The 23,513-nt window shown below is 40.7% G+C and overlaps 1 long non-coding RNA gene across 1 annotated transcript; it reads left to right on the top strand.

The window, feature by feature from the left end:
- The first annotated feature begins 1 nt into the window (after position 1).
- On the top strand, positions 2-18,515 carry LOC122492426. Its single transcript, XR_006299616.1, has 3 exons — positions 2-127; positions 451-578; positions 18,356-18,515. It is a non-coding gene; the product is annotated as an uncharacterized LOC122492426 (long non-coding RNA).
- The last annotated feature ends 4,998 nt before the right edge of the window (positions 18,516-23,513 follow it).

Raw genomic sequence — 23,513 nt, 5'->3', positions numbered from 1 at the left:
ATCTCTTATTTGTTGGCTTCAAAATTTCATATGCATACTTTCACGTTTATTAAGTGACATGTTTGAATCTTCCAGACCTTCTTTTCATGTTGCTTCGTCCTGATTGCTCTGCCAGTTCTTGAGAAAGGTGTTTTGAAGTTACTCGTTATGGTCGTGGATTTGCCAATTATTTGTTTCTGGGTTTAGTTCAAGGTCAGCGAGCTTAGAAAAACAACAGCATAATGACCCCAGTGAAAATAGGAGGAAAACATTATTAAAGTTAAAACAAGAAATGAATGAAACTGAAAGGGAAAAAAAAAATCCAACCAGGAGTATAAATTCAGAGGGCAGGAGATTGTTTCCATGATTCTCTTCTGAGCTATAATTTCCCCAGAGAACTAGACACAGAAGCTGACCATGGTGCCCTGGGGGCTCCAGCTTTTCCTAAGATATGATGTGCTCTATGCCCAGGTTACCAGCTCAGGGAATGGACTGTCCTGGAGACAGAAGCTGGAGTCTGGGAGCCTCAAGACCAATGCACCCCATCTCTCTGGAAAGTCTGGGAGAGGACATGATCATTCTAGCACCAGTTTACAAGTGTAAATGCACTGAAAGAGCCAGATGCCATCTCCCTCTTGGATGGGAGGTTTTCAACCTTATAATACTAACCCATAGCTTTTAAAATTACTGGCCTCCTGGGAGGTCTTTTCCCTTTAATAACAAAATTAATCACTCTTAACATCCTTTACACATACTGTGGCAACTCCAGGATGGACTAGATTTTCAGAGAAATTACTCTTTGGGGTCATTACTTGCAACAAATTCCTTAATGACTGGTCCCTTCTCACCATCTCCTCCTCAGCACATCCTATGCACCTCTGACCCCGCTTCCCCCTCATGCACCTGATGGTGCTTTCTTCTTCTTCCTTCCCAAAGCCCATGTTACTGTGCAAAACATATTCTACTGATAGTGTGGTAATAACAGAGGTTACAACACAGAAAAGAAAGAACTTAAAAGTGAATGTTAGACATGGTCATGGCAAGGGTGTTAGGAAGCAGGCATTTGCACACTGCCAGGGAGAGAGCAGTTTGGCAATACGTATCGAAATACCAAATACACATCCCCATTGACCAAGCAGTTCTTCTAAAAATTTATCATACAGATGTGTGTGTGTGTGTGTTCTTACATTTGAAAAATGGCATAGGCACAAAAGTATTCAATGCAGATGAGGCATTTTAAAAAACTGGTAACAGGGGCACCTGGGTGGCTCAGTCGGTTAAGCATCCAACTTCAGCTCAGGTCATGGTCTCGCAGTTTGTGGGTTCAAGCCCCACATCGGGCTCTGTGCTGACACCTCGGAGCCTGGAGCCTGCTTCGGATTCTATGTCCCCTCCTCTCTCTGCACCTCCCATGCTCATGCTCTATCTCTCACTGTCTCTCAATAATAAATAAACGTTTAAAAAAATTTAAAAAAACTGATAACTCAAATTTATATCAGCAAGAGACTGATTAAATTAGAAATGAATTTTTCTCTTTGTGTGCTGATATAAAAATATACCCAAGGCTAGTTGTTAAGGGGGAAAAGCAAGGTGCATAACACTGAGTGTAATATATTACCATTTGTAAAAAGAAAAAAAGAGGAACAAGAATACATATAGATATTGGCTCACATAGGCAAAGAATAGCTTCAACATCTCCTGAGGGAAGGACAAGAAACCAGTTAACGGTTGATTGTTGGAGGGGACCTGAGTGGGTGCAGGGCTGGGTAGAAGAGATGACAATGTGTACATCTCAAATTTGAAACCACGTAACGGCACTACCTATTCTACTGTATGTCACATAATTTAAGTGAATATGTATTTTTTAATTGTATATTACACACATATACGGAATGTAGCTTGTCTACATTCTGCAAGCCTTCCCGCCACGCACCATGCTCCTCCCTCAGACTCTCCCTAGAGCTCCATTTTCCCTTCTCACCTCTTCTACCCAGTCCAAGGCTGACACCCCTCCTTCTTTGTCTTCAGGGAAAGATTGTCTCAGTCCCCTCATCTTATCTGATGGAGCACCTGAACTTCCAGCCCATTAACGACCTCCTCTAGACAGAACTGATCTAATCTTTCATCCGCGGGAAGGTCGTTAAGGAGTTTCCGTAAACAAGTGTTGCCCGCTCCTAATTGTTACCTTTAGAAATGCAAAGAGTCTGTAGATTATTTGAATTTCAAGTTTTCTCTTAACAGATCTCCAGCTGAATTATTAAGCCACATTCCCTGTCCCTGAAAGGGAAGGGCCCTTTCCCTCTCCTCCTTCCTGGTACACGGTTAACACCGAAATGAGTGTTCTTATCCATCCATCTCGCAAGCAGCTCTGATTTGCTGCCTGAGGGTAAATTCGCATGTGATAGGATAGTGTCAAAGGTTTAACATTTGCTTTGTGATTTGTAAAAAATACTATTTTTAAGCACAGGAAGGCATTTCCTATGTGGAGATCAGCTCTTCACCTATTTTTCTGCTTTCATTGTTTCAGTGTTCACACTGGATTATTCAGCCCATCTGGAATTGATTTTGGTGGACATTGGGAAATTAGGTTCTAACTTTATATGCCTCAGAATAATTAACCAGTTATCCCAGCACTAACCTTCTCCCTTTCCTCGGGCACTTGTGACGCCTCCTTCACTGTAGACCAGTTTTTTTATTTTTTGTTTGTTTTTTGTTTTTTGTTTTTTTAAGTAAGTTGTATTTTTTAAATTTTTTTTTAACGTTTATTTATTTTTGAGACAGAGAGAGACAGAGCATGAACGGGGGAGGGTTAGAGAGAGGGAGACACAGAATCGGAAACAGGCTCCAGGCTCCGAGCTGTCAGCACAGAGCCCGACGCGGGGCTCGAACTCACGGACCGTGAGATCGTGACCTGAGCCGAAGTTGGCCGCTCAACCAACTGAGCCACCCAGGCGCCCTGTAGACCAGTTTTTTAATATGCACATTAAGGTCTGTTTCTAGCTTATTAATTTTGATCGGTGGAGCTATTTGTGAAGTAGAGATGATCCTTAATGATGCGGGCTTTAAATTTTTATAACATGGAAGAAAGAAAAATTACCTGCAGAGAATGAAGGGGCAGGATGACAAGAAGAACATGGAGGGGAGGGAATGATTAAGACAAGGCAGTGCGTGATGTGTGTGATGGAGCATCATTTAGAGTAGAAGCACTAAGATACACTAACAGCCCACCTGTGGCTGCAGAACGTCAAATTATGAGAGAAAAGGTCTGGCACGGTGACCCTCTAAAGTTTGCTGCAGTCTAGGAGCAGGATCAGAGGAATCACATGTATTCAAATGCATTCATTCAACAAATATATACTCAGGGCTGCTGTACGTCAGGCAAGGCATTCTCTCCTGAGTCTAAAGCAGCGAACAAAAAGATAGGAGCCTATTAGAAGTGGAGAGAGAAATACTGTCCCAGGAGTAGAATACATAGTGGGGCTTATACATCTGGGTTTTCTTGTAAGACAGGCATTGTGGATGATTGTCAATTATTAGCAGTGCAGAACATGAATCTCTTTCTTCTGTTTGGGTTAGGTTGAGCTGCTTACTATCTTAGGTTGAGTTGGCCAGAAGTGGAACCTAAGAAGGGGATTTTTGTGCATGTGATTTATCGGGAAGTGTTGCTAGGAAGAGGAGAATGAGGAAAATAGGACAGGGCACGGGAACGGCGAAGAATGAGTGTGGTCTATTTGAAGACAAGATTTGGCCCAAATCCACTGGTAGCTCTGAACCATAAATTGCAACCTAGAGTTGGTTCCATTTTAAAGCTGAGGTGTCACTTCAAATGCTAATGTAGCAGTCAAAAATCAGGCTACTAGGGATGGGCAGCCTAATTTCCAAGGTTGAGGTGGTTACTGGTCAGATAAGAGTAAATTTCAGCAGAAGGCGGTACATGGAGGATGGGTATACTAGCCAGGTACAGAAAACCTGGGTAAGAAATCGGGAGCATGAACTACATTGAACAAATGAGCCTTACACTAGCCTTAACCCTAATTCTAACTATAGCACTGGAGGCAACCCCAGCTGTAGTCCTATGGCTTTCTTTGTCCTAAGGTTGGCAAAGTCAAAGCCATAACCCTAAATCTACTTTGTTTCAACACTAGACCTATGTAAGCCCTAACTCTAATCCAAGCCCCAAATGTAACCCTGACTTTAGCCATATCCCAAACATAACTCTGCCACTAGGTTAGCCTGAGCCCTAGTCCTTGCCCCAATGTAAGCCCTGATCCTAACCTTAACCTAAATTCACGTCATAGCTTGGACCCTAGCCCTCGTCCTAGTCCTGTGGTTCTCTTTATTCTTTCTTGAGGTTTTTTTTTTTTTTTGGCCCAACTCCCAGCCTTCCCAATACACCTGTGAACCTCCCAGTCTCTTACCAATATATTCCCTTTAATCAAAGTCCATTTCTGTTGCTTCCAGTTAAGAGTCCTGAAAAATGTAGAAATTGATCCCAAGAGTAGATGCAGGCTAAAGAAAGACCTTAAAAATTCAGAGCAAACACGGGGTGGATATCAGGTCCATCTGGGGAGCAAGACAATGAAATCTAGTTCATCTTAAGAGATGGGAATTTGGCAACCTGTAGCTGAATGAGGGAAAATAATAATTGAAATTATTATCTGCAGTCACCTGGGATGGATACCCATTTGAAAAAAGACTTCAGAGTAAAAAGTAATTGCTACAGGAGACACACACACACACACACACACACACAAGAATTTAAGATCCAGGACTTGTGATAGTTTCTTCTAATGGGGTTGGACAGTATTAAGTTCCTAAATTCTTGGTTTCAAGCATGGACTAAAATCTCAGGAATCTGTATGGCTGTGATGAAACAATCTCTTATTTCAAAGCTACATGATTTAAATTGAAAACAAGAAATGTAATCCTTTGGATTACAAATACGTTGGCTGAATTTATAGTCATCCCTATTTTCTTAGTTGAATAAAACTGGTCTCAATAGTGGTCTGTTGTGTTTTAATACCAAAGCTCCAAGATATAAAATATAAATCAAAAGTTCTTGGAATTTTTGGTCTCGGGCTGTCTTTCCACTACTTTTTCTTTCACTTTTTTTAAATGACTTACTTTTTAATTTACATCCAAGTTAGTTAGCATATAGTGCAACAATGATTTCAGGAGTAGACTCCTTAACGCCCCTTACCCATTTAGCCCATCCCCCCTCCCACAACTCCTCCAGCAACCCTCTGTTTGTTCTCTATATTTAAGAGTCTCTTATGTTTTGTCTCCCTCCCTGTTTTTAAAATATTTTTGCTTCCCTTTCCTTATGCTAATCTGTTTTGTGTCTTAAGTGAGTGAAGTCATATGATATTTGTCTTTCTCTGACTAATTTCGCTTACTATCCACTAGTTCCATCGATATAGTTGCAAATGGCAAGAGTTCATTATTTTTGATTGCTGAGTAATACTCCATTGTATTTATATACCACATCTTCTTTATCCATTCAGTAGTTGATGGACATTTGGGCTCTTTCCATACTTTGGCTATTGATAATGCTGCTATAAACATTGGGGTGCATGTGCCCCTTCAAATCTGTATTTTTGTATCCTTTGGATAAATACCTAGTAGTGCAATTGCTGGGTCATAGGGTAGTCCTATTTTTAATATTTTGAGGAACCTCCATACTGTTTTCCAGAGTGGCTGCACCAGTTTGCATTCCCACCAGCAGTGCAAAAGAGATCCTCCTTCTCCACATCCTCGCCTATATCTGTTGTTGCCTGAGTTGTTCTGTTGAGCCATTCTAATGGATGTGATGTGGCATTTCATTGTGGTTTTGATTTGTATTTCCCTGATGATGAGTGATATTGAGCATTTTTTCGTGTGTTGGCTGGCCATCTGGATGTCTTTGGAGAAGTGTCTATTCATGTCTTTTGCCCGTTTCTTCACTGGATTAATTGCTTTTTGGGTGTTGAGTTTAATAAGTTCTTTATAAATTTTGGATACTAACCCTTTATCTGATAAGTCGTTTGCTAACATCTTCTCCCATTCTTTCGATTGCCTTTTAGTTTTGCTGATTGTTTCCTTCACTGTGCAGAAGATTTTCATTTTGATGAGGTCCCCATGGTTCATTATTACTTTTGTTTCCCTTGCCTCTGGAGACGTGTTGAGTAAGAACTTGCTGCAGCCAAGATCAAACAGGTTTTAGCCTGCTTTCTCCTCAAGGATTTTGATGGCTTCCGGTCTTATATTTAGGTCTTTCACCCATTTTGAGTTTATTTTTGAGTGTGGTGTAAGAAAGTGGTGCAAGATCATTTTTCTGCATGTCGTGTCTAGTTTTCCCAGCACTACTTGCTGAGGAGACTGTCTTTATTCCATTGGATGTTCTTTCCTGCTTTGTCAAAGATTAGTTGGCCATATGTTTCTGGATCCATTTCTGGGTTCTCTATTCTATTCCATTGATCTGAGTGTCTGTTTTTTGCCAGTACCATATGGTCTTGATGTTTATAGCTTTGAAATACAGCTTGAAGTTGGGGATTGTGATGCCTCCAGCTTTGGTTTTCATTTTCAAGATCGTTTTGGCTATTCGGGGTCTTTTCTGGTTCCATACAAATTTTAGGATTGCTTGTTCTAGCTCTGTGAAGAATGCTGGTGTTATTTTGATTGGGATTGTGTTGAATATGTGGATTGCTTTGGGTAGTATTGATGTTTTAACAATATTTGTTCTTCCTATCCAGGAGTATGAAATATTTTTCCATTTTGTGTGTGTGTGTGTCTTCTTCAATTTATTTCATAAGCTTTCTATAGTTTTCAGTGTATAGTTGTTTTTTTTTTTTTTTTTTACCTCTTTGGTTAGATTTATTCCTAGGTATTTTATGGTATTGATGCAATTGTAAATGAGATCGGCTCCTTGATTTCTCCTTCTGTTGCTTCATTATTGGCATATAGAAATGCAACTGACTTCTGTGAATTGATTTTTGTATCCTGCAACTTTGCTGAATGCATGGATCAGTTCCAGCAGTTTTTTGGTGGAATCTTTTGGGTTTTCCATATAGACTGTCATGTCATCTGCGAAGAGTGAAAGTTTGACCTCCTCCTGGCCGATTTGGATGCCTTTTATTTCTTTGTGTTGTCTGATTGCTCAGGCAAGACTTCCAAAACTATGTTGAATAACAGTGGTGAGAGTGGACATCCCTGTGTTGTTCCTGACCTTAGGGGGAAAGCTCTCAGCTTTTCCCCATTGAGGATGAGATTAGCGTTGGGTCTTTCATATATGGCTTTTATGATCTCGAGGTATGATCCTTCTATCCCTACTTTCTTGAGGGTTTTTATCAAGAAATGATGCTGTATTTTGTCAAATGCTTTCTCTGCATCTATGGAGAGGATCATGTGGTTCTTGTCCTTTCTTCTTTTGATGTGATGAATCACATTGACAGTTTTGCAGGTATGGAACCAGCCCTGCAACCCAGGTTTAAATCCCACTTGGTCATGGTGAATAATTTTTTTAATGTATTGTTGGATCCGGTTGGCTAGTATCTTTTTGAGGATTTCTGCATCCATGTTCATCAGGGAAATTGGTCTCTAGTTCTCCTTTTTAGTGGGGTCCTTGTCTGGTCTTGGAATCAAGGTAATGCTGGCTTCAAAGAATGAGTTTGGAAGTATTCCTTCCATTTCTATTTTTTGGAACAATTCAAGAGAATAGGTGTTAACTCTTCTTTAAATGTTTGGTAGAATTCCCCTGGAAAGTCATCTGGCCCTGGAATCTAGTTTTTGGGGGGATTTTTGATTACTAATTCAATTTCTTTACTGGTTATTGGTCTGTTCAAATTTTCTATTTCTTCCTGTTTCAGTTTTGGTAGTTTATATGTCTCTAGGAATTTGTCCATTTCTTCCAAATTGCCCATTTTATTGGCGTATAACTGCTTGTAATATTCTTATTGTTGTTTGTATTTCTGCTATGTTGGTTGTGATCTCTCCTGTTTCATTCTTGATTTTATTTATTTGGGTCCTTTCCTTTTTCTTTTTGATCAAACTGGCTAGTGGTTTATCAATTTTGTTAATTCTTTCAAAGAACCAGTTTCTGGTTTCATTGATCTGTTCTACTTTTTTTTTTTTTTGGTTTCAATAGCACTGATTTCTGCTCTAATCTTTATTATTTCCTGTCTTCTGCTGGTTTTGGGTTTTATTTGCTGTTCTTTTTCCAGATCTTTAAGATGTAAGGTTAGTTGTGTATCTAAGACCTTTCTCCCTTCTTTAGGAAGGGCTGGATTGCTACATACTTCCCTCTTATGACTGCCTTTGCTGTGTCCCAGAGGTTTGGAGCTGTGGTATTATCATTTTCATTGGCTTCCATGTACTTTTTAATTTCCTCTTTAACTTCTTGGTTATCCCATTCATTCATTAGTAGGATGTTATTTAGTCTCCAAGTATTTGTTATCTTTCCACATTTTTTCTTGTGGTTCATTCCGAGTTTCATAATGTTGTGGTCTGAAAATATGCACAGTATGATCTCAATCATTTTGTATTTTTTGAGGGCTGATTTGTGTCCCAGTGTATGATCTATTCTGGAGAATGTTCCATGTGCCCTGGAGAAGAATGTATATTCCACTGCTTTGGGATGAAATGTTCTGAATATATCTGTTAAGTCCATCTGATCCAGTGTGTCATTCAAAGCCATTGTTTCCTTGTTGATTGCTGTTAGTGGGATGTTGAAGTCCCCTGCTATTATGGTCTGATTATCAATGAGTTTCTTTATGTTTATGACTAATTGCTTTAAATATTTGGGTGCTTCATGTTTGGAGCATAAATGTTTACAAATGTTAGGTCTTCTTTGTGGATAAACCCCTTAATTATGATATAATGCCCCTCTTCATCTTTTATTACAGTCTTTATTTTAAAATCGACATTGTCTGATATAAGTATGACTACTCCAGCTTTCTTTTGTAAACCATTAGCATGATAGATGGTTCGCCATCCCCTCACTTTCAATCTGAAGGTGTCTTTCGGGCTAAAGTGTGTCTCTTGTAAACAGCATATAGATGGATCTTGTTTTCTTATCCGTTCTGTTACCCTGTGTCTTTTGATTGGAGCACCTAGCCCATTGACATTTAGAGTGAGTACTGAAAGATATGAATTTATTGCCGTTATGTTGCCTATAGAATTGGAATTTCTGGTGGTGTTCTTTCTAGTCTTTGTTGCCTTTGATCTTTTTTTTTTTTTGTCTTTTCTCCCCTCAGAGAGTCCCCCTTAAAATTTCTTGCAGGGCTGAGAGGTTCGGAAGATGGTGGCATAGGGGGACGCTGGGCTCACCTCGTCCAGCTGATCACTTAGATTCCACCCACACCTGCCTAAATAACCCAGAAAACCTCCAGAGGATTAGCAGAACGGAGTCTCCAGAGCCAAGCACAGACGAGAGGCCCATGGAAGAGGGTAGGAAGGAAGGAGAGGTGGTGCACGCTACATGGACTGGCGGGAGGAGCCGGGGCGGTGGAGGGGCCGCCCGCCAGGCAAGGCAGAATCCCCAAGTCTGGCTTGCAAAAGTGGAGGAGCCGGACAGAGTGTGTTCTGACAGCCAGCAGGACGTAACATCTGGAATGTTATAAGTCAACAGCTCTGCTCGGAGAGGGGGGGCGAGAGGACACCGGGAGGGAGAGGTGTTGAGTCCCAGAGGACAGAGCTCAGCTCAGCGGGGAACAAAGGTGCTGGGAAGCGCCATTTCCCTTGCCCATCCCCAGCCAAAATCCCAAAGGGAACCAGTTCCCATCACGGAACTTGCTTGCACCGCGCAAACACCGAATGGGGTGCTTCTGTAGATCCATCCGTCCGACGGGTTGGCCTCCCTCCCACAGGGGACCACCGAGGGCAAAGAGGCTAAGCCTGCCCCTCCCGCCCCTGTGCACCTTGCGGATCCACCCCCGCTAATACACCAGATCCCATGAAGCAGCACCACAAGCCTGGCAGTGTGCAAGCAGCCCAGACAGGGACCACACCACTCCACAGTGAGTCCTGCCCCTGGGAGAGGGGAACATAAGGTACACACCAGTCTGATTGTGGCCCCAGCGGTGGGCTGGGGCAGACATCAGGTCTGACTGTGGCCCTGCTCACCAATACAAGTTACTCGGACAGCGCAGGGGAAGTGCCCTGCGGTTTGGAGCCACCTCAGGGACTACCCCAAATGACGAAACGGAAGAATTCTCCTCAAAAGAAACTCCAGGAAGTAGATCAAAAACGATTTAAGCAATATAACGGGACAAGAAGGTAGAATAATAGTCATAAAATTAATTGCTGGCTTGAAAAAAGTATAGAGGACAGAAGAGAATCTATTGCTACAGAGATCAAGGGACTAAGAAATAGTCGTTGAGGAGCTAAACAATGCTATAAACGAGGTGCAAAATAAAATGGAGGCAGCCATAGCACGGATTGAAGAGGCAGAGGAGAGAATTAGTGAATTAGAAGATAAAATTATGGAAAAAGAGTAAGCTGAGAAAAAGAAAGTAAAAAAATCCAGGAGTATGAGGGGAGAATTAGAGAACTAAGTAATGCGATGAAACGTAATAATATCCGTATAATAGGGATTCCGGAGGAGGAAGAGAGAAAGGGGCTGAAGGTGCACTTGAACAAAACATAGCTGAGAATTTCCCTGATCTGGGGAAAGGAAAAGGCATTGAAATCCAAGAGGCACAGAGAATTCCCTTCAGACGTAACTTGAATCGATCTTCTGCACGACATATCATAGTGACACTGGCAAAATACAAGGATAAAGAGAAAATTCTGAAAGCAGCTAGGGACAAACACGCTCTAACCTATAAAGGGACACCCATAAGACTAGTGGCAGACTTATCTACTGAAACTTGGCAGGCCAGAAAGGAATGGCAGGAAATCTTCAATGTGATGAACAGAAAAAATATGCAGCCGAGAATCCTTTACCCAGCAAGTCTGTCATTCAGAATAGAAGGAGAGATAAAGGTCTTCCCAAACAAAAACTGAAGCAATTCATCACCACTAAACCAGCCCTACAAGAGATCCTAAGGGGGATTCTGTGAGTGATATGTTGCAAGACATCACAATGACTCTAAACCCATATCTTTCAATAATAACTCTTAATGTAAATGGACTAAATGCTCCAACCAAAAGACATAGGGTATCAGAATGGATAGAAAAACAAGACCCATCTATTTGCTGCCTACAAGAGACTCATTTTAGACCTGAGGACACCTCACCTTCAGATTGAAAGTGAGGGGATGGAGAACTATCTATCATGCTACCGGAAGTCAAAAGAAAGCTGGAGTAGCCATACTTATATCAGACAAACTTTACAGACTTTAAATTAAAGGCTGTAACAAGAGATGAAGAGATGAAGAAGGACATTATATAATAATTACAGGGTCTATCCATCAGGAAGAGCTAACAATTATAAATGTCTATGCACCGAATACGGGAGCCCCCAAATATATAAAACAATTAATCACAAACATAAGCAACCTTATTGATAAGAATGTGGTAACTGCAGGGGACTTTAATACTCCACTTACAACATGGTCAGTAAAGAAACAAGGGCCCTGAATGATACATTGGATCAGATGGACTTGACAGAGAATATTTAGAACTCTGCATCCCAAAGCAACAGAATATACTTTCTTCCCGAGTACACATGGAACATTCTCCAAGATAGATCACATACTGGGTCACAAAACAGCCCTTCATAAGTATACAAGAATTGAGATGATACCACGCACACTTTCAGACCACAATGCTATGAAGCTTGAAATCAACCACAGGAAAAAGTCTGGAAAACCTCCAAAAGCATGGAGGTTGAAGAACACCCTACTAAAGAATGAATGGGTCAACCAGGCAATTAGAGAAGAAATTAAAAAATATATGGAAACAAAGGAAAATGAAAATACAACAATCCAAACTCTTTGGGGTGCAGCTAGGCAGTCCTGAGAGGAATATACATTGCAATCCAGGCCTGTCTCAAGAAACAAGAAAAATCCCAAATACAAAATCTAACAGCACACCTAAAGGAACTAGAAGCAGAACAGCAAAGACACCCCAAACCCAGCAGAAGAAGAGAAATAATAAGATCAGAGCAGAACTAAACAATATAGAATCTAAAAAAAACTGTAGAGCAGATCAATGAAACCGAGAGTTGGTTTTTTGAAAAAAATAAACAAAATTGATAAACCTCTAGCCAGGCTTCTCAAAAAGAAAAGGGAGATGACCCAAATAGATAAAATCATGAATGAAAATGGAATCATTACAACCAATCCCTCAGAAATACAAGCAATCATCAGGGAATACTATGAAAAATTATATGCCAACAAACTGGACAACCTGGAAGAAATGGACAAATTCCTAAGCACCCACACACTTCCAAAACTCAACAGGAAGAAATAGAAAACTTGAATAGACCCATAACCATCAAAGAAATTGAATCAGTTATCAAAAATACCCCAACAAATAAGAGTCCAGGACCAGATGGCTTCCCAGGGGAATTCTACCAGACATTTAAAGCAGAAATAATAGCTATCCTTCTCAAGCTGTTCCAAAAAATAGAAAGGGAAGGAAAACTTCCAGACTCATTCTATGAAGCCAGCATTACTTTGATTTCTAAACCAGACAGAGACCCAGCAAAAAAAGAGAACTACAGGCAGATATCCCTGATGAATATGGATGCAAAAATTCTCAATAAGATACTAGCAAATCGAATTCAACAACATATAAAAAGAATTATTCACCATGATCAAGTGGGATTCATTCCTGGGATGCAGGGCTGGTTCAACATTCGCAAATCCATCAACGTGATACATCACATTAATAAAAGATAAAAACCATATGATCCTGTCAATCGATGCAGAAAAAGCATTTGACAAAATTCAGCATCCTTTCTTAATAAAAACCTTCGAGAAAGTCGGATAGAAGGAACATACTTAAACATCATAAAAGCCATTTATGAAAAGCCCACAGCTAATATCCTCCTCAATGGGGAAAAACTGAGAGCTTTCCCCCTGAGATCAAGAACACAACAGGGATGTCCACTCTCACTGCTGTTGTTTAACATACTATTAGAAGTTCTAGCATCAGCAATCAGACAACAAAAGGAAATCAAAGGCATCAAAATTGGCAAAGGTGAAGTCAAGCTTTCACTTTTTGCAGATGGAATGATATTATACATGGAAAACCCGATAGACTCCACCAAAAGTCTGCTAGAACTGATACATGAATTTAGCAAAGTCGCAGGATACAAAGTCAATGTACAGAAATCAGTTACACACTAATAATGAAGCAACAGAAAGACAAATAAAGAAACTGATCCCATTCACAATTGCACTAAGAAGCATAAAATACCTAGGAATAAACCTAACCAAAGATGTAAAAGATCTGTATGCTAAAAACTATAGAAAGATTATGAAGGAAATTGAAGAAGATATAAAGAAATGGAAAAACATTCTGTGCTCATGGATTGGAAGAATAAATGTTGTTAAAATGTCAATACTACCCAAAGGTATCTACACATTCAATGCAATCCCAATAAAAATTTCACCAGCATTCTTCTCGAAGCTAGAACAAGCAATCCTAATATTTGTATGGAACCACAAAAGACCCCGAATGGCCAAAGTAATTTTGAAGAAGAAGACCAAAGCGGGAGACATCACAATCCCAGACTTTAGCCTCTACTACAAAGCTGTAATCATCAAGACAGCATGGTATTGGCACAAAAACAGACACATAGACCAATGGAATAGAATAGAAACCCCAGAACTAGACCCACAAACGTATGGCCAACTAATCTTTGATGAAGCAGGAAAGAATATCCAATGGAAAAAAGACAGTCTCTTTAAGAAATGGTGCTGGGAGAACTGGACAGCAACATGCAGAAGGATGAAACTAGACCACTTTCTTACACCATTCACAAAAATAAACTCAAAATGGATAAAGGACCTGAAATAGGTGAGACAGGAAACCATCAAAATCCTAGAGGAGAAAGCAGGAAAAAACCTCTGACCTCAGCTGCAGCAATTTCTTACTTGACACATCTCCAAAGGCAAGGGAATTAAAAGCAAAAATGAACTACTGGGACCTCATGAAGGTAAAAAGCTTCTGCACTGCAAAGGAAACAATCAACAAAACTAAAAGGCAACCAACAGAATGGGACAAGATATTTGCAAATGACATATCGGACAAAAGGCTGGTATCCAAAATCTATAAAGAGCTCAACAAACTCCACACCTGAAAAACAAATAATCCAGTGAAGAAATGGGCAGAAAACATGAATAGACACTTCCATCAAGAAGACATCCAGATGGCAACAGGCACATGAGAAGATGCTCAACATCACTCCTCATCAGGGAAATACAAATCAAAACCACACTCAGATATCACCTCACGCTGGTCAGAGTGGCTAAAATGAACAAATCAGGAGACTATAGATGCTGGCGAGGATGTGGAGAAACGGGAACACTCTTGCATTGTTGGTGGGAATGCAAATTGGTGCAGCCGCTCTGGAAAGCAGTGTGGAGATTCCTTAAAAAATTAACGATAGATCTACCCTATGACCCAGCAATAGCACTGCTAATAATTTACCCAAGGCATACAGGAGTGCTGAGGCATAGGGCATTTGTACCCCAATGTTTATAGCAGCACTTTCAACAATAGCCAAATTATGGAAAGAGCCTAAATGTCCATCAATTGATGAATGGATAAAGAAATTGTGGTTTATATACACAATGGAATACTACTTGGCAATGAGAAAGAATGAAATCTGGCCTTTTGTAGCATGGTGGATGGAACTGGAGAGTGTGATGCTAAGTGAAATAAGTCATACAGAGGAAGACAGATACCATATGTTTTACCCTTATGTGGATCCTGAGAAACTTAACAGAAGGTCATGGGGGAGGGGAAGGAAAATAAAAAGGTTAGAGAGGGAGGGAGCCAAAACATAAGAGACTCTTAAAAGCTGAGAACAAACTGAGGGTCGATGGGGGTAGGAGGGAGGGGAGGGTGGGTGATGGGTATTGAGGAGGGCACCTGTTGGGATGAGCACTGGGTGTTGTATGGAAACCAATTTGACAATAAATTTCGTATTAAAAAAAATTTCTTGCAGGGCTGATTTAGTGGTCATGAATTCCTTTAATTTTCGTTTGGGAAACTTTTCATCTCTCCTTCTATTTTGAATGACAGCTTTGCTGTATCAAGAATTCTTGGCTGCGTATTTTTCTGATTCAACACATTGAATACTCCTTTTGGGTCTGCCAAGTTTCTGTGGATATGTCTGCTGCAAACTTGATCTGTCTTCCCTTGTCTTCCCTTCTCCTATGTTCATCTGTTTTGTTTTTTTAAATTTCACATATGAGTGAAATCATATGATATTTGTCTTTCTCCGACTGACTTATTTCACTTAGCATAACATACCTTAGTCCCACCCACACTGTGGCAAATGGCAAGATTTCATTCTTTTTGATTGCCAAGTAATATGTGTGTGTGTGTGTGTGTGTGTGTGTGTGTATACATCTTCTTTATCCATTCCTCATTTAGGCTTTTTCCATACTTTGTCTATTGTTGATAATGCTTCTATAAGCATTGAGGTGCATGTGCCCCTTCAAATCTGTATTTTTGTATCCTTTGGATAAATACATAGTAATGCAATTGCTGGGTCGTAGGGTAGCTGTATTTTTTATTTTTTTTAGCAACCTCCGTACTGTTTTTGAGAGTGGCTGTACCAGTTTGCATTCCCACCAGCAGGGCAAAAGTTTTCCTATTTCTCCACATCCTCACCAACATCTGTTGTTTCCTGAGTTTTTCTTTTGAGCCATTCTGACAGATGTGAGGTGGCATCTCACTATGGTTTTGATTTGTATTTCCCTGATGATGAGTGACGTTGAGCATTTTTCATGCATTGGTTGGCAATCTGGATGTCTTCTTTGGAAAAGTGTCTATTCCTGTCTTTTGCCCATTTCTTCACTGGGTTATTTGCTTTTCTGGTGTTGAGTTTGATAAGTTCTTCATAGATTTTGAATGCTAACCCTTTGTCTGATGTGTCATTTGCAAATATCTTTTCCCATTCGATTGGTTGCCTTTAGTTTTGTTGATTGTTTCCTTTGGTGTGCAGACGCCTTTTATCTTGATAAAAAGTTCATTTTTGCTTTTGTTTCCCTTGCCTCTGGAGACATGTCATGTAAGAAGCTGCTACAGCCGAGGTCAAAGAGGTTGTTGCCTGTTTTCTCCTCTAGGGTTTTGATGGCTTCTTGTCTTACGTTTAGGTCTTTCATCCATTTTGAGTTTATTTTTGCGTGTGGTGTAAGAAAGTGGTCCAGGTTCATTCTTCTGCATGTCACTGTCCAGTTTTCCCAGCACCACTTGCTGAAGAGACTGTCTTTATTCCATTGGGTATTCTTTCCTGCTTTGTCAAAGATTGGTTGGCCATGAGTTTGTGGGTGGTTGGATTTTCTGGCAAGCCAGTGGCCCATGTTTCAAAGCAGAGAGGAAATTACCACACCTTGTCTCTCTACTACTAAGAAAGATACACGATGTTTGCTAGGCTGCTTTGGATTTCTGAGGCAAAATATTCGGATGTGTGACCCCGAGTTTGCCAAATTATACGAGAAGGATGCCAAATTTGAGTGGATCCAGGAATTAAAGAGCCTTTCCAGCCTGTCCAGGCTAATGAGCAAATAGCCCTGTGATTTGGTCCATATACTCCAACGGATGCAGTGGTCTGCATCAGTCCACATGGATCCTGTGGTCGTCCTTGACAGCACTAGCCCACGGGTGGTGTCTTTGAATTTGAAACGGAGCATCCTCTCCTCATCAACTAACTCTCTTTGAGAAATAGTTGTTACAGGCCCCTGGAAGATACCATTTGATATTAGGTACCCTTGGGATGTGAGCTGCTTATCATGACCTGAGTTATATGATCCAGCAAGTCATTAAGGTGGGTGTGCCCAGTGTTAGTACTATATTGTTAATTGTAGGTCCTGAAGGTATTAGCAAGCTGCCTGAGCAGGTTGGTTACACTCCCAGCATGTCTACTCTTGATGCATATTAACCCTCCTTTTTTTAAAATGCTTTATTTTTTTAAGTAATCTCTACATCCAACATGGGGATCAAACTCATGACCCAGAGATCAAGAGTTACATGCTCTACCAACTGAGCCAGCCAGGCACCCCTAGAAACTCCTTTTTAACCCACAGCTTTTTCGTCTTGGGGCGTTCCTTTTGACCAGTTGACTATTGAAGAAAAATTCAAGCCTGGCCTACAATGTTCTCTGCAAGGTTTCTTAGAACCAACCAGAGGTGGACTGCTTTTGCGTTATAGACAGGAGAGACAAAGAAAGACCGCTTTGAAAACTAAAGGAAAGAAAATCCTCCTGGGGATGGGGGGAGCTTTTGAATAGCAAATCCACTTTTCTGGGTGGAGAAAAGCCCAGAAGTAAAGAGTAATAAGATTCATAGGCAGTAACTAACGGTCACAAGAAGTAATATCCTAGAGCATCATTCCTCCCTTGTAATCTTATCCTGATATATTTAATGCAACAATCTCCCCCACACCCTTCTGTGCCCTTCCTGGTCCTTCTGCTCTGCCTATCATCAGTCTAGGACTTACAGCCCATCATTGGCCAAATGATGGGCTCACCGCTCCTGTAATCCTTTCAAGGCATGGCTATTTTCTTTTTCCCACACCTCAAATGGTTGGGTCATTGTCACTCTCACCTTGTTTTTACTTTCCCAATCACTAAAATTACTCTCCTGTGTATGCTCACAACTACCCTGAACCTACCTCGCTTTCTTCATTAAACGCAGCATTAAAAACAACTTTGGATCTACTCCTGAAATCATTGTTGCACTATATGCTAACTAATTTGGGTGTAAATTAAAACAAATAAAATTAAGTATTATGTTGAAAAGTAAATAAAAATTAAAAATTAAAAAAAAAAACTTTGGTTAACTCAACTTTCTTCTTCCCTTTCATGCCAACATGGAGCAGGGGATTGTGGTTGGAGAGAAACACGCAATCATGCCGATCTAGTCCCACTTTAAATGTATAACCCAGGCATCTCAAATGGTCTCTCAGGCCTCCAGGAAATCCTACATTTTCTTAGACAATTCACTTTTTCCCTCTTTGGGCTGACTCACGGTTTCTCTCTCGTCCAACCTCAGATAGTCTCATCACCACACTCACTCACAGTGGAAGCACCGAATCAACACATTTACATCTATCTGAATCCGTGAACCCCATCTCCCCACTTTCACAGTGGATGGCCAGCCTCCCCCCCAGCACCCCCCACACACACACACACGTTCCTTGGATCTATCCCCTCTCCTGCATCATCAGTCTGCTCCTCCGGCGTTAACTTGATACATCCTACTTTTTTGTCTCTTGCTAGATGCAATTTCACGAAAATAATTTAGGAGATTTCATGAAACTGGTATCTTTTTAGCAAAATTCAAACGACATGGCCTCAAACACAGAAAAGTACAATAAAACAATCTTTAAGGAAGAAATTGAAAACTTTACAAAAGATGCCAACCGTCCAATCCCTCAAAAAGCTAAGTCAAGGGAAGTTTTGTGAACCCAACTTCACTAATAATATGTACCTTTTCTTTTATCGAAGTACAGCTGACATACATGTTACATCAGTTTCGGGTGTATGGCATAGCGATTCCACAACTCTACACATTATGTTTTCCTCACCACAAGCATAGCCGCCATCTGTCACCATACGGCGCTCTTAGAGTAGGCATCGACTGTATTCCCTACGGTCTCTTTATTCCCATGACTTCTTCATTCCATAACTGGAAGCCTGTATCTCCTACTCCCTTTCGCCCATTTTGCTCATCCTGCATTCTATTCTCCTCTGGTACCCCCTCCCCCCCCGGTTTGTTCTCTGTATTTATGGGTCTGTTGCTGCTTTTTGTATTTGTTCCTTTTGGTTTTTTTAACATTCCATTTGTAAGTGAGATCATATGGCATTTGTCTTTCTCTCTATAACTTATTTCACTTAGCATAATACCAATAATATGTCCATTTTAGGTAACTTGACAGAAAAGGACTTCTTGTCTTTTAGAGATACAGACTGAAGTCAACCTGTGTTGTCTGGGATTGGGATTTGCTTCAAAATAATTTAAGAGATGAGGGAATTGAGTCAGGAGGAAGATAGACGGGCTCTGTAATGATCATTGTTAAAGTTAGTCTGAATACATGAAGCCCATTAAATGATTCTGTTTTCACATTTGAGGTTTTTTTCACAGGTTTTTTAAAAAAACTGCCGAACGTGTGGGTGACGGCTGTTAATCTTGGAATATCAGAGGACAAGGTAAGGACTCTATAGATATATTTTCAGGATCATTTCTTTAAAAAGAAGAAGAAAAGGAGTGCCTGGTGGGCTTAGCTGGTGGAATATGTGACTCTCGATCTCGGCGTCATGAGTTCAAGCTCCACCTTGGGTGTAGAGATGACCGAAAAATAAAGTCTCTCAAAAAAATAATAAAAAGAGGAAGAAGAAATTAGGGAAAATGGAACACTTAGAAACACTTTTGAAAAGTGTTTCCTCTGAATTATCCCAGGATTTTACCTGAAACCCATGTCACAATGGGCACTATGTGACTAGTAAAACTGTTTACAGTTTTCTTCCAGTAACACAGTGTTTATTTAATTATCCAGGACCCCAAAGAATTTTGACTATTAAAACAAAGGGAGGGATGTCTGGGGGGCTCAGTCGTTTGAGCAGCCGACTTCGGCTCAGGTCATGATCTCGCAGTTTGTGAGCTTGAGCCCCGCTTGAGCTCTCTGCTCTCAGCACAGAGCCTGCTTCGGATCCTCTGTTCCCCTCGCTCTCTGCCCCTCCCCCGCTTGCGTTCTATCAAAATAAAATAAAATAAAATAAAATAAAATAAAATAAAATAAAATAAAACAAGGGGAAAACCATGCCTGCTAGTGAAAAAACTAAATTTTCATAGATACATTATCCTGTTTGTCAATTCTCAGTTTTCTGCAATTCCTGTGTTTGTCTATTCCTATGACAGAAACAACCCTCTAGTTATTATCCCTCCATATTTTGCTTTCTGGTCAGAATTAGTACCCCAGGATTTTTTTTTTCAATTATCTTGGATATTGTTATGTATTTATCCTTCCATATGCACTGTAGGGTACATTGTCATTTCCTTAAAAAAAATTATTTGGCATTTGATTGGTATTATATGAAATCCATGGATTAATCTGGGGATAAATGACATATCACAACAGCACGTCTATCCATCTGGTGAACTTGGCTGACATGTAATCACTATCCCCGGGTCTTAGTGAACTCTAATGAAACATGACAGACCTGCATTAGCTGTGCTTCAGGCGACATCAGGGGGCCTCCAAGTGGCCTCCACGGCAGAGATCCGCAGAGGCCAGAAGCCTGAGTGAGTCATTTGCAGGCCCAGCACAAGGGGTGACAAGAATAATGGGGTGGATCTGGGGAAAATGTAAACCCTCAGATTTAGCGGGGAAAAGGGCAGAACTCCAGGCAGGCAGGCCTGGTGTGGACTCAGGCTGGGTGTGAGCGGACTGAGGAAGCCAAGTGTAAGCAGGCGAGAACGTTGCTGCCGTGTGAGTAGTATCACCCACGCTTTCTGTGTGTGTTTTCTTTTCTTAATTCATTGCACCTTGTATTATCGTAGTTTCGCCTTTCGTATTGTTTTGTAGGCTGGGCTTTTCTTTCTTTACCCAGTCTGAGAGTCTTCTCTTTCCGAAGGAGGATTAAACCCTTTGGCACTTCCTATGACCACTGATTACATATTGGCCTTATTCCTGTCATGTTTTATATTTGGCTTTATTATGCTTTATCATTGCTGCCCTCTATCAATTTGGATGTGCTGCCCTACTCCGATTTCTCTAGCAATAACCCCCAGCATCTACAAAAAAAAAAAAAAATGTCTATTTTTCCATCAAAATCATACATTACCCAGGACAAAACCTTCAGACTTACCTTTTTTTTCTAAAGTTTATTTATTTATTTATTTATTTATTTATTTATTTATTTTGAGAGAGACATAGAGGGCATGAGCGGGGGAGGGACAGAGAGAGGAGAGTGAGAGAATCCCAAGCAGGCCCCGGGCTGTCAGCACAGAGCCCGAACGCGGGGCTCAAGCTTACAAAACCGTGAGATCATGACCTGAGCAGAAACCAAGAGTTGGATGCTTAACCAACTGAGCCACCCGGAGAACCCTATCTCCTTCTTCTTTTTTTTTTTTTTTTTAAGCATTCTTCAGTTGGTCCGGATAGCCTTGCTGATTCTTTTTTATTTATTTTTTAAATTTATTTTTGAGAGAGAGAGAGAGAGTGCGAGTAGGGAAGGGACAGAGGATCTGAAGCGGGCTCTGGGCTGACAGCCGCGAGGCCAATGTGGGGCTCCAACTCACAAACCGTGAGATCGTGACCTGAGCTGAAGTCGGATGCTCAACCAGCTGAGCCACCCAGGCGTCCCAGACTTACCTTCTTTCTAAGTTTTTTTAAAAAATTTATTTTCTCTTTTACTGAACTATAGTTGACCTACAATGTTACATCAGTTTCAGGGGTGCAGCATAAAGATTCAACTTTTCCATACTTTATGCTGTGTTTAGCTCAAGTGTCTGTCACATTACGACACTATTACAGTACCATTGACTCTATTCCCTGTGATGCATCTTACACCCCATGATTTGTTCGTTCCATAACTGGAAGCCTGTGCCTGCCTCCCCTTCCCCTTCACCCATTTTGCCCAAGCCCGCATCACCTCTAGACTTCTTTCTCCAACTTCTTCCTGCTCCCATAGCATTCGAGATTTTGTGGCAACTGTACTTTAATTTCAAGGTATTGATTTTACATACATTTAAATAATTTCTTCATAACCGGTGCATTAAACACTCCCATCATATTATTAAATGTTATCCCGACTTCAAATTACACCAGTTTCAATGTTTACCATTATTTTTTAAATAAACTTATTTTAGAATAGTTTTAGAGTCATAGAAAAATTATGAAGATGGCATAAATGCTTCTCATGCCCCATGCTGAATTTTCTCTTAATGTTGTTTCTTTTTTTTGAGAGAGAGAGAGAGAGAGAGAAAATGAGCGGGGGAGGGGCAGAGAGAGGGAGACACAGAATGTGAAGCAGGCTTCAGGCTCTGAGCTGTCAGCACAGAGCCCAATGTGGGGGCTTGAACTCATGAGCCATGGAATGGTGCCCTGAGCTGAAGTTGGATGCTTAACCAAATGAGCCACCCAGGTGCTCCTGAATTTTCTCTTTAAAAACCCTTTACGGCATGTTTGTCACAGATATTAATACATAACTAAGGTCCATGTTTTATTCAGATTTCCTTGGTTTTTGTCAAATGTCCAGGATATCATCCAGGATACCATGTTACATTTAATTGTTGTGTCTCCTTATGCTTCTCTTGGCTATGGTGATTTCTCCAATTTTCCTTGTTTTTGATGACCTTGACAGTTTTTTTTTACTTTTTTTAATGTTTATTTTTTCTTGAGAAAGAGAGAGAGAGAGAGTGTGTGTGAACAGTATAGAGGCAGAGAAAGAGAATCCTAAGCAGGCTCCATACCCACAGCATGGAGCCTAATGCGGGGCCCTGAACTCGTGACCTGTGAGATCATGACCTGGGCCAAAACCAAGAGTCGGCCGCTTAGCCGATGAAGCCACCCAGGCACCCCGACCTTGACAGTTTTGAAGAATACGGGTTAGGTATTTTTAGAATGTGACTCACTTGAATTTGTCTGATATATTTCTCATGATTCGACTGGGGCTATGGGTTGGGGGAGGAAGCCCACAGAGGCAGAGTGCCCTTCTCATGGCTTCGTATGAAGGGTACATGCCATCAACATGCCTTGTCACTCACTGGTGATGTAAGCCTTGATCACCTGCCAGAGGTGGTGTTTACCAGGTTTCCCCACTGTAGAGTGACTCTTTTTTCCCCTTCTCTACTGAACTCTCTGGAAGGAAGTCACTATATTTAGCCCACACTTCCAGAGTGGGGAGTTATGTTTCACCCCGTTGAGAATGGAGATCTACATACTTAAACTGGAATTCTTCTGTGTGGGAGATTTGTCTCTTCCTCCCCATATATTTATTTATTCAATCGTTTATTTATGTCACTGTGTATTTATGGATATTTATTTTTCACTTTGGGTTATAATCCAAATTACTCAATACCACCTTATTTTTTGGTCAAACTGTTTCAGCTTTGGCTACTGGGAATTCCTTTAGATGACCCCTGGGTTGTGTTGACGTAGCGCATTACTGTGGTTTTTGAACACTTCTTATTTTCTAGCCTTACGAGATGCCCCAGGCACAAAGTCTATTTTATCATTATTGTCTTGTATGTCATCTTTTAGCCTCTTTATTCGCATCCATGTTTGTTTGTTTTCCTAGAGTACATCCTCAAGGAAGATTGGTGTCTTGTTTCGATAAGTAAACACAAATTTGTTAAAATTTTAAGGGTAAATAGGAAAGAAACAGAAACAGGTGGTGAGGCCTTCAGCCCACTGAGGTGGGGAGGAAAAGAATC

The sequence above is a fragment of the Prionailurus bengalensis genome, chromosome C2 (genome assembly GCF_016509475.1).
Source record: "Prionailurus bengalensis isolate Pbe53 chromosome C2, Fcat_Pben_1.1_paternal_pri, whole genome shotgun sequence".
Taxonomy (NCBI): domain Eukaryota; kingdom Metazoa; phylum Chordata; class Mammalia; order Carnivora; family Felidae; genus Prionailurus; species Prionailurus bengalensis.
The sequence above is the reverse complement of the archived record's forward strand: the minus strand, read 5'-3'. Positions and strand labels throughout refer to the sequence as shown.